This window comes from Pollachius pollachius, assembly GCF_949987615.1.
Source record: "Pollachius pollachius genome assembly, chromosome: 9".
In the NCBI taxonomy this organism is placed as follows: domain Eukaryota; kingdom Metazoa; phylum Chordata; class Actinopteri; order Gadiformes; family Gadidae; genus Pollachius; species Pollachius pollachius.
This window is the reverse complement of record NC_136942.1, coordinates 5884787-5896310: the sequence shown is the minus strand read 5'-3', so window position 1 is coordinate 5896310 and position 11524 is coordinate 5884787.

Below are 11524 nucleotides of genomic sequence, written 5' to 3'. Positions count from 1 at the left end.
CTATCCATATTTGCCTTAGTGATAGCCTAATATAGTGTAAAGCATTATATTGTAGAACATGATGTATGGTATCGTCCCTGAATTGATTGCGACGGTGTAGCTGTCACCTCTAAATATTATATCAAACAGGTGTAAATTAAAAGGGTCTCGAAGCATGGCGTGCAGCAGCCTCGCAGATCATCGCTCTATGCAACACATGTCAGCGGTGCACAGTTGCAGCGTCGACCTGCACGCTCGAGAGAGACGCTTCAGAGGAGCACGCGGGGCGGGCTGCACATCGTCAAGTCACACGCTGTATCACTTCGTTTGTCCGTTCATCGGTATATATTCTCCGGTTCATAATCGTGTATAATCATAACTATTCGGATATAGATTTTTTGTGGGAGAAACCAAAGGTTCACAGATACGATTTCGTTTAGGCTACTGTAAATAAGAACTTTGTATTTTTTTTTTTTTACGAATTCAAGGTAAGTGAGTTCATTTTATGTTGTCTGGCTGATTCCTGCCTACTGTGCAGTTTTAATGCATCGCAATCAGTGAACGCACACGTAACTGATGACATCTGGTTCAGTTACTGGATTCGAGGTTCATGAAACGATTTATTTTTCAAAATATTCTACCGTTCATTTTAAATTACGCCTAATTTTATCAATTGCCAAATCTATTTGGCAATTGACGCCTGTTAGCTGGCAGGCGTGGATGCACTATATAGAAAAGTCAGACAATACGCTGTAACCGTATTCCCTCACACGTCTATGCACTTAAAAATGTATTGTGTATGCGTTAGTTGTTGAGTTTGGGGGCAGAAACTCTATCTACGGAGAGACAGCGGTCTTGGTGGCCCCTGTCACCAGTCCATCAGCTGAGGACAAATATATGGTGGGCGGCGATAGCTCTAGTTACACATCCTCTGGTCCAAATACTTTTCCACAGTCTGCAGCCGTTCTACCACTCCAGCTTTCATGGTTCACGGTAGGCTGTTGCAGGTCATGTGATGTGGTGACAGCTGGAAAGGTGTGTATGATGTTATACACACCGTACCAGCCATAAACGCATCCCTCTAGTTAGGGTATTGGTAGGTCTGTCTGTCTGTCTGTCTGTCTGTCTGTCTGTCTGTCTGTCTGTCTGTCTGTCTGTCTGTCTGTCTGTCTGTCTGTCTGTCTGTCTGTCTGTCTGTCTGTCTGTCTGTCTGTCTGTCTGTCTGTCTGTCTGTCTGTCTGTCTGTCTGTCTGTCTGTCTGTCTGTGTCTGCTTGCAAATCAATGCTTACCTTCAGTGCACTAGATTTTGCTGGGTTTCAGAAAGATAAGGCAACATTTCCGTTCTGTTGCCTTATCTTTCTTCCTGACACATTATCTGTCCTCGTTGTTATTCATAGATATTTGCCATTCGACTTGGAAATCTGTGTTCTTTGACTTGTGAAAGTGCTGATAGACAACCATGGAACCGGATTCAGTTATCTTTCTTGCCATTGGTTGTTTTTTGTAGGGGGAGGGTGATCCCAATCAGCAAGTAAAACACAATTCAAGGGTACATTATAGTGTTTACATTTGGATCGGTGCAATTGACTTTTTCAATGCTACGACTCTGGCTTCAGAGAAAAGCAGCACAGACCAGCCAGCCGAGTCACTCATGCATAATGTTCCCTTGATAAGGGCCGTCGCAAGGTGGCATCCACACACACTCTTATCACACTGAAGACTTTGTGAACCAGATACCAGGTGCCGGTATATGCTGTTCGGTCGAATGTAACTCCAACCTACAGCAGACAGAGGCTCAACACAAGTCTGACTCTTACGTATTGAGAGTCACTTGATTGTGAAAGCAACTTTTCACACTTCCGTCAATTCTGTGTGCTGCAACTTCTCAGAAAAGACAATTTCTACCTCTACTTCGTCTTTCATGACATGCAGTGGTTCAGGGTAGCCCATAAGTCAGTATTTCCAATTGAGAAACAGGGGTATTTTTAAAGACTGCAGGATGTACTTGGACCCCAATAAAAATGGGATACTTTTTGTTTCAAAATTGGTTATGAACCTTATCTATCTGAATAGCACTATAATAAATTAAATTAATCTGAACAATAGCAGACAAGTCTGGTGAATCTTTCAAATTAACGACACAAATTCAATCAAGCACAACGTTCTTGTTTCTCAGTTAACTTATTGAAATTTCCTTCCTAAAAGGTTTTGGTGCTTGGAAAAGCGGTACTTTACTGAAAAAGTATCTAAAACAGTGTTTATTTATAAAAATAGAACGAGAATCACTGCAAAAGTTCACAACACTGCATCGGGGAGGAAGCCAATCTTTAACCACAGGCTACAATGCTCCTTGCAGGTCTTGTTTAACCTGTGACACACAGAATGGCATAACCATAACCCCTGAAAATGTAGTCATTATCAATTAATGTGCCATATATATGTTATAATGTATCTGATGTTTTTTTAAATAATTGAAATGTTGCTTATTTTGTTATTGATTAATGATGATTGATGTAATATGATGTGTTATCTTTCAATACATAAAAGTTGCGATAGGCAGCATAGTTGTATTGGCTGTCAAGTATGTTAAAAGCAGGCGAACTGCCGTTGCGTCTCCAGTCAGCAACAATGCATGATATCGCCCGAAGGCCGGCTCACTTAGCGTTCAGTTAGTTACACCCTCTTCGGTAAGGCGATCCTCGCAAATACATGCAGGGGCTCACTGCTGGTCATGCTATCTTAATGATTCATCTTACTTCTTCCACTGCAGGTCTGGTGAACACACTCACCTACACTCACAGACACCTGTAATCGAGCAAAGAGCCTCCACGCCCCCACCTGTGGCCGGTCACGGACGGCCACCATGACCTAGCCACTACAAACCCTCACGCTGCTTCCTCCAATGAGTAACGAACGCCCCACGCCACGCCACGTCGCCCGCTGAAGCGTTTTCCTGATCCGGACCGCTCCTGCTGGACCACCATGGGGGAGAGGCGAGGGCACTCCTTCCACATGAAGTGCCACATACAGAAGGACTACGGCAGCCGTCTGTCTCGCTCCCTGAAGGCCCGCTGGCCCAACGGCTACGCCAACACCAGCCTCAGCGCCAACCAAGGCTTGGACGAAGAGGGCGAGCGAGAAGAGTCCAGCGCGACAACCACCCCTGGAATTACAACTACTACCACGACTTCTAGGACTACACCCTCTTTCTCCCTCACCCCGGCCAGGGCGTCTTCAGGGGCCAGCGCTGAAAAGAGTCGCTACGCTCCAGTTTCCCTGGAAATGGACCCCTGCGAGGTGAATAATGGATCAGGCGTCCCAAGCCACCCGCCGCCGTACACAAAGGATCCGGCGCTGCAGATCACGCCGGGACGCCCCTCCGTCTCGGGACCGCCACCACTGCCCCGGTCCAGCTGGATGCACCACCACCACCACCACCACAAGAGCTTCCAGAGTCCGTATGCTAAGACCAGCATGCAGGGCGACGTCTACAACTTCCTGGAGAGACCCGCCGGGTTGAAGTGCTTCCTCTACCACTTCCTAGTGTGAGTAGTGCCCTACCACCTCTCTCTGGGTGGGTTCGTGTTGATTGGTTGATCCGCATCCCGGGATGGGGTTGGTCTCGCGTTATTGGCAGACAAGGTTTTATGTAATTGCAGTGGCTGCGGATTCATGTGAGGTTTGAGTATGTTGGCACTTTTCTTCTTTTGTAAGGGACAAAAATTCAGTGAAATCGTATGACCATTGCTTGTCAAGTTCTGCCGACTTTGAAGCCGGGCTCGAAAAGCAGTGCAAGAGGAATCACTACCTAATGTTGAAATCAAATCCATGCTTATTTTAAGAGTGGGAGTGTCTGCATCAAGACCAGGGGAAAGTTGGTTGGTTTGTCTGTGACCAATTCTCTCTCTGTTATTACATCTATTGCTTAATTGTAAACAGCTCAGCTACCTCGTACATCACACATGAAGCTGCTTATCAAGTTCTTCCACTAGCTGTCCGGTGCTCACCTCCTGTTTAAAATAAACCTAATTTATGACTTGTCTGACCCTATTTGGTGTTCTGGAAATGCATGGTCATCGGGCTATTATATTAACCCTAGTTGGTATAAGTTCGACTTGTGTCAACACATTTTTGTTTATGCTTTATAAAACTCCCTGTTGTGTATTCTGTACTAATTTGCGATACACTGTCTGTACAACAGAAGCCTGTGAACACCATTTTTGGTGTAAACAGAGTTTGCAGTGCTGAGAACGGCATGTGAACACAGCAACGAGGCAGAATATTTAGAGCGCAACGTGGGTTTTGACCTTGGAGTTGAGGGATACTTTTTCCAACAATGACATCACAATGATGACACGCCAAGATAAGACGGTAACAGGCCGGCTTTTCTGATCAGCCCAATCTTCATTAGGGTGACACACACCCACAAACACATGCACACGCACTGGCACACACGTACGCATGCATACAGTATCTTACACTGGATCCACACAACTTTAAACAGACAGAGGTGGAAAATGTTAAATTATCATACATACACATACCGGCCTATACACAAACACAAACAATTTATCCACAAACAATGTACAACTTTATTTGAGGTATTAGTATACTCACATGTATAGACACACATATAAACACACATGCTATAAGATGTATAGGGAAGATGTTAAGCATTCTGTACGAAATGTTATCTTTCTATGACAGATTGTGAAGCAAAGTTAGAGCTACGTCATCTTCAGACAATAGCCAATGGGTACCAAGATTGTTGCTCTCAACACGGACCCTGTTTGCAACCAAAACACGCTCAAACGGGATTTGTCAATAATACTGGCACTGCAAACATAAAGCAGAACCCTTCTGATACCAAAACTGTCCCATACCCATACCCTACAGATTCTTAATTCAAATGCGGATGTCTGTTTCTAGAAATAATCCTTCGGTATCAGGTGTCAGTAATCGTCTAAAATGCACTGGTTTTGATACCCACTAGCATCCTGGCAGTACATTAATAAATTAATCCCTAGTGCTGTGATGAGTCCTGTCTGCAATATGACAGCCAAGAGCATTTAGCAGACACTCTGCGGTAGCTAATGTGTTTGGTTTCAAAAGGGCCTGATGTGTATGTCTCGGCTTCCATTGGCCATCTGTGTTCCTTCCTAATCACAACATCTCCATGTGTGTTTAACACAAACTCTGGCACTGTAACTGTAACTGTAACTACACCGTTATGGATAATATGGTGCATGATCGCGCGCTTAGATACCCTGTCGTGTATGATCCACACACAGGCCAGATTTGTACGCTTTCCCATTCATCTTAGCCTCCAAGATGCAAGGAGATTTACCTCCTATTTTCTGAGTAATTCGAGCACAAGATGATTGCTAAACTAGGATGGGATATCGGTGTTTGTGGTGGTTGCATGATGTGGTGTAATCCACTCTAAGCTGCTCCGTGAGGGATGGGGTGAGGGTGGTGCTGGTGGCAGCGGCATTAATAAGCGGCTGATTCTGTTGAAGGCTGCCTCTACACAAGGCTGGTTATAGACCATGGATGAGATGGAGGCCGACGGTCTGGCTGCTGAGCAGCCATGATGCCCAGACATGACATGGCAGTGTCATTGGATTAGGGCCTTGTGTTAAAGGCGCTGTACGCAATATTCATTTGTTGCTTGTGTTGAATAGCCCTATATTCCGATATTCAGTTATAGCTAATGATGCCTTTAATCAGGGAATATACTACAGTATATTCTTCTAATTTTAGTACTTTGAAAATGAAGATGGATCACCTTTCCTATGATTGCCATTACAACATGCCCAAGGAGCCCAAAGTGATGTCTTTCAATTGTTAGCTAGCAAACTGTCGAGCTGCTAAGAAAAAATAGCATGAATATGACGATTCATAATTTAAGATGGGGGTCAAAAATGACTTCTGTCCTGGCGGTGTCCGTCCACCACAACGCCTCCCCCCGTGTTCGAGTGTCTCTCAACACTCAAGTTAATGAACCATGATGTCCGTGGTTGTTTGCTTGTTGAGTTCTTGTGGTATTAAAGCATGTACCAGGTCCCCCCCATAGGATCCATGGCTTTAGCACTATATATGCATTGCAGTTTTTCTTCTTCCCCATTGCATAAGGCACCGTATGATCAGACAACATGATGGGGTCTTCATCATTTGGTGTGAGCTGTCACCGTTTCACTGTTTCTCTTCAGCCAGTTAGAAACAATGGCTGAGGAAGTTGGGTAGATTTGTCAATGCTTACAGCTGTGATGGATGTGTGGTGTGTGTGTGTGTGTGTGTGTGTGTGTGTGTGTGTGTGTGTGTGTGTGTGTGTGTGTGTGTGTGTGTGTGTGTGTGTGTGTGTGTGTGTGTGTGTGTGTGTGTGTGTGTGTATGTGTGTGAGAGAGAGACATTTCACTGCATATTTATGTCTACGTTTGTGATGTCTCTGCATACATAATGCACATTAATTATTCTAAAATGTTAGTCTTTTAACCCTATAAATCATAAGAAGTGATTCTGAACAAGATATTGCGAAACAGAATGTCCACCAACCCCCCCGTGCATTAATCAACATTTGACATGCCAAGCACAAGTCATTCTAACACGCTAGATAAAGCCAAATCACGACAATGCATTGCTATGGTCATGTATGGCCCAGCTCTCTGCAGTAACTATGTCCTGGGAATGTTTGAGTGATCCAGGGTAGGCCTGGGCAATCCTAGGCCAGGCTGAACATTATTTAGGATGGCCAACACATCTGGGACCTGATTATCACAAAGCAGCTGGTGGCTTTGGCTCAGACCGCTGTACTGTGGCTCTTCCCACAGAATCACAGCAAACGGCGTGTGTGAAAGTATATAAGTGTCTCTTCAAATAAGTCTAGTTGCTCCAATATTCATTGTATTATTGATTGGTGGTAGTGTATCGATTAGGGTTGCAGCGACATCAATGTTTATAATCTACTACAGGCTGCTACTTATATTGCTGATCATTTCTTGCCATGTAAATACTTCTACTTAGAATTCAGTTGTTAAAAAAAACATGCTTCCTAATGTCATAGCACACACAATTCCAATCGGCTGTTGTATTGCTGCCTCTCTTATGTTGATTGTTCAGCCTAACTTGTTGTTCAGTTTCGATAAAAGTTTCTGCTAAATGGCTAAATGTATGTTTTCATAAAGTTATAAAGAAATGTCTTCCTGGGGCACGCTACACCATGGCGGCTCCTGTCTCACTTTTGTTTCAAGACAGGGTGTCTCCTTGTAATGCTTCCTGTCCATGACATTGAATAATTTCCTCAAATAAGCATGCCATCATGGATGTTGGGTCATTATCAGGGCAGGGTTTTCCAAACATTGGCTGCAATGCCACATTCCTTGTATGGGTTAACCTACTTGGCAGTAAGTCACATTCGCATTCAGAATCTGAAATACATCTCAAGGTATTTTTGGAGATTAGGTGTGGGAATACTTGTGGCCATGAACCTGGGGAAACGGCACATAATAAATGTGGCATATTTGCAAGTGAAAAAATGAATTAATGCCAGACAAAGCATAAGGCAGGTCTGATGGGATGGTCGTGGTTTACTTTCTGGTGCAGAAGGGACACACGCTTGCCAGCTGTGTGTGTGCCCGTTGTCAGGCTTTAGCTATGTGACGGGGCAGCAGAAAACAAGTTATGATATCATTGATATCATTGTGCAGTGTTAAGCCAGCCAGCGTTGTTAGCACCATTGCATCAACATAAACAGAGGTAGTTGTGTTGATTTGGCTTGGCTATGAACGGAATAATGACCATGAATACGCATTGCTTCTTTTAGCAGCATTTGTAGAAGACTTGTATAATATTCTTGTGGACATTTGCTAACAGAGCTAATTTTTTGGTGCATATCTACAATGGACCTAAGCAAACCAGATCCCCTCTGGCGATGCTCGGGTTCTCTGGTGACTGTTTGGATTCGGATTGAAAGGCAGAGCTTAGAAAGAGATATACAAGCTCACTACTTTTATTTAGGTTTTAGATTTCCTGCTGATCGCAAATCCCTTCTTCTCCCCATAGGCTGAGTGCATTGCATTTAACTGATTTGAATGGTGATGTAACTGCTGTGTGTGTGACCACATCTGTCTGTCTGTCTGTCTGTCTGTCTGTCTGTCTGTCTGTCCGCAACCTCCATCAGTAGGATGACGGCTGGGCATGTGTGCTCTAATCCTCACCGAAGAAAGACGCAGTTGCATCTGGCTCATTTGTGTGTGTATCTCTGTGTGTGTGTGTGTGTGTGTGTGTGTGTGTGTGTGTGTGTGTGTGTGTGTGTGTGTGTGTGTGTGTGTGTGTGTGTGTGTGTGTGTGTGTGTGTGTGTGTGTGGTGCTATTTGTTATAAATGTATATATATATTATTGATGTTGAGTTGTTGTTTGCATGGAGCCAGCCAGTAACCCACTGTTTAACGACCATGCAGGTGTCTATTGGGAGTTCTGTCGTTTTAAAACAATACTGGGCCTCCGAGGGAACCAGATCTATATCCAAGCTGCTTTATGATTCTGTATGCCTTTGCTGTAATAGGTGAGAGGTGAGCTGCACGGAAGACCCTCGACAATGTACACTCGCAGAACTGTATATACGTGAGATTATACTCGTTCAACACAAATTTATTGGTCATATTCTCTAACAACAACAACAACAACAACAACAACAACAGGCAATTGCAAAAGTACCTAAACATCTGTTTTATGTATTGATTATACAACGACAGAGGAGACATACACACACACACACGCACACACACACACACACACACACACGCACACATGCATGGCTGTTGCTACATCTGAGCTTAATCCCTTTGCTTCAGGGCGAAGTCGGGCCAAAGACCCCTGGACCAGGCCAGCCTCAGCCAGGCGAGGTCGGGGAGGGTCTCTTGTGTGAATCAATGGACGGTGGGCTGACTTCCTTGCGTCTTCTCTCCCCCTGCTGCAGGTTTGTCATGGTGCTGGTGTGTCTGGTCTTCAGCGTGCTGTCCACCATTGAGCAGTATGCAGAGTTCGCCACCGGGACGCTCTTTTGGATGGTGAGTGAACGCATCTCATAGGGGACAATGTTGATGATGTGGAATGTAGAATGTTCAATACACAAATTCAGCTCCTACAGGTGTCTTGCAAAAAGCACGATTATGATGATGAAAAATGTACGTCCGTAACAATGTCCAGCTGTATCCCCGAAAAGGCCAAAAGGCGAGCCTACCCCATTCCCCTCCAAAAATATAGAAAATATATGCCACCATTAAAGGTATATTCACAAAAATGTATGTATAAGTAAAAATAAATACACCAGAAGATCGCAAGGAACCACTGCCAAAAAGGTTATACAGGACAGCAATTGAAACACAAAGGACTATTGACTCATTTGAAACCACGTTGAAATGTGATAGGACTATCCAGGCAGAGAGCACATGTCTAAGTGTGTGCGAACCCAAGACGCAAGAGTGTATTACTTTGTTTTCAGTTTTACTTAAGACTTGAACCTTTCCCCGTGTACTGCAAATGAGACGACTTAAGTTACTTATGAATTAAGAATGGGAAGCGTTGCCCTGAGTTGAGGCTTGGGTTTTACTGCAGTACCCCTTCGCTTCCACATGATGGCGTTAGAAGATCTTGGCTGGGAGGGGAACGGCCATCTTGACACTTCAACTCAAGACTGTTAAGACCATAGTTGTTTCAGACCCTCAGTAATGTCAATTCTACATACACAGATATCAGACAACACAGCAGAAATCTATTTTCAGTGTGCTTGGGTATAATCTCCCTATTCATCTGCACGTTGTTTGTGATGATCGGTTCTATTTTAATTTGTGTACACTGAACCACACAACACCACGCAACAGAGACGGAGGATCCTTTTAATTAACTTCAAGAAAGTTCACGAATGCTATATGGCACAAAAGATAAGTGCCATATAAGTCTGCGTGTTTCGGGACTCCTGCTAAGTTATGTGATGCTGAATGACGTGGCTCCTCACTGGCTACACCCCTTGACACCAGCTAGTAAATTACCTTCACTGGGCTTATGAGGCTATTAGGGCTGCTAAGTGATGCCATAGATCAAGGCCCTGCCACAGGTACTGAAAATGATGGCCACTTTTTGGATTAACTACAAAAGGCTTGTGTCATCCATCTCTCTCGCTCCCATACAGTAGATATAGCATAGTCACTTACACAAACAGAGGCTAACCAATCATGTAGCAACACATTTACAGACCAGACAGACATGCACATGAATGCGCACATACAGACACACAAATCACACACTACTGCACCGGAGTGCGTCTACGCACGCACGCGTGTCAGTGCGCACGTGTAACCATGTGCGCACGCACACGCATGGACGCACACCTGAACTGCGGGAACACACAGGCACACACGTACACACACACACACACACACACACACACACACACACACACACACACACACACACATGCACGCACGCGCGCACACACACACACACACACACACACACACCCTCTGCGTGAACGCTGAGGGCAATCTGAGGACAGGGGTGTACGTTGTGTTCCCTAAACTTTTGGCCAGTGCCTTTTGAGGATCTACTATCAGTTATTCATTTATTTACACCCAGAGGGAGCCCAGAACGCTGTGTGTCGCTCTGTCTCCGGCTCCGGCCCAGCTTCTCCTTTTTCACTCTCAATACCCCTTCCCCTCCCCCACCGCGCTCCCTAGTTTAATTGCACAACAGCTTCGTTTGGCCAGTGTGTCTATTTCTTTGTGTCTAAACAAAAGTTTGTGTGTATTTGTATGGAGCATGTGCGCGTGTATGCAGTTGTTAACGCTGTTAATGCCGACGTGAACCATTTCTCAGAAGCGAGCTTTAATTACATGTGTGTGTGTGTGTGTGTGTGTGTGTGTGTGTGTGTGTGTGTGTGTTGTTTGAGTTTCGTTATTTGTTGTGGGGGTGTGTGTCTGTGTGTCTGTGGACTTGGTTGTGTTTGTACTTGGTGTGTTTGTTCTTTGTGTGTGTGTGTGTCTGTTTGTGTGTATGTGTGTGTGTGTGTGTGTGTGTGTGTGTGTGTGTGTGTGGCATGATGTCAAAGCCGTGTGTATCATTGGTGAAGCTATACTTAGCAAGTTCAGGGTCAGCTGACGTTCATGAATCACATGAGTCGCTGCTTATTTTGGATGGCAAACGGGGACTCTGGTCCTTGAGGATATTTGGCTTTGTAGCAGGCTGCCAAAATAAAGCTAGGCAGACCTAGCATCACACACACGCACACACACATACACACACACACACACACACACACACACACACACACACACACACACACACACACACACACGCGATCACACATCCATGCACATTTAAGTCTGTTTTCCAGACCCACGCCCTGAATGTCACCCATGTCTTGTGTCACATTATTTCTCAGGTTAAGGTTTCCATCAGAGCCAAAGATCACAGGGGCCGCTGTACCGAGGGATACTATTTGTTTTTCTGAAGGCAACTTTCAAGTCACACAGTGTAAGATGTAGCCCC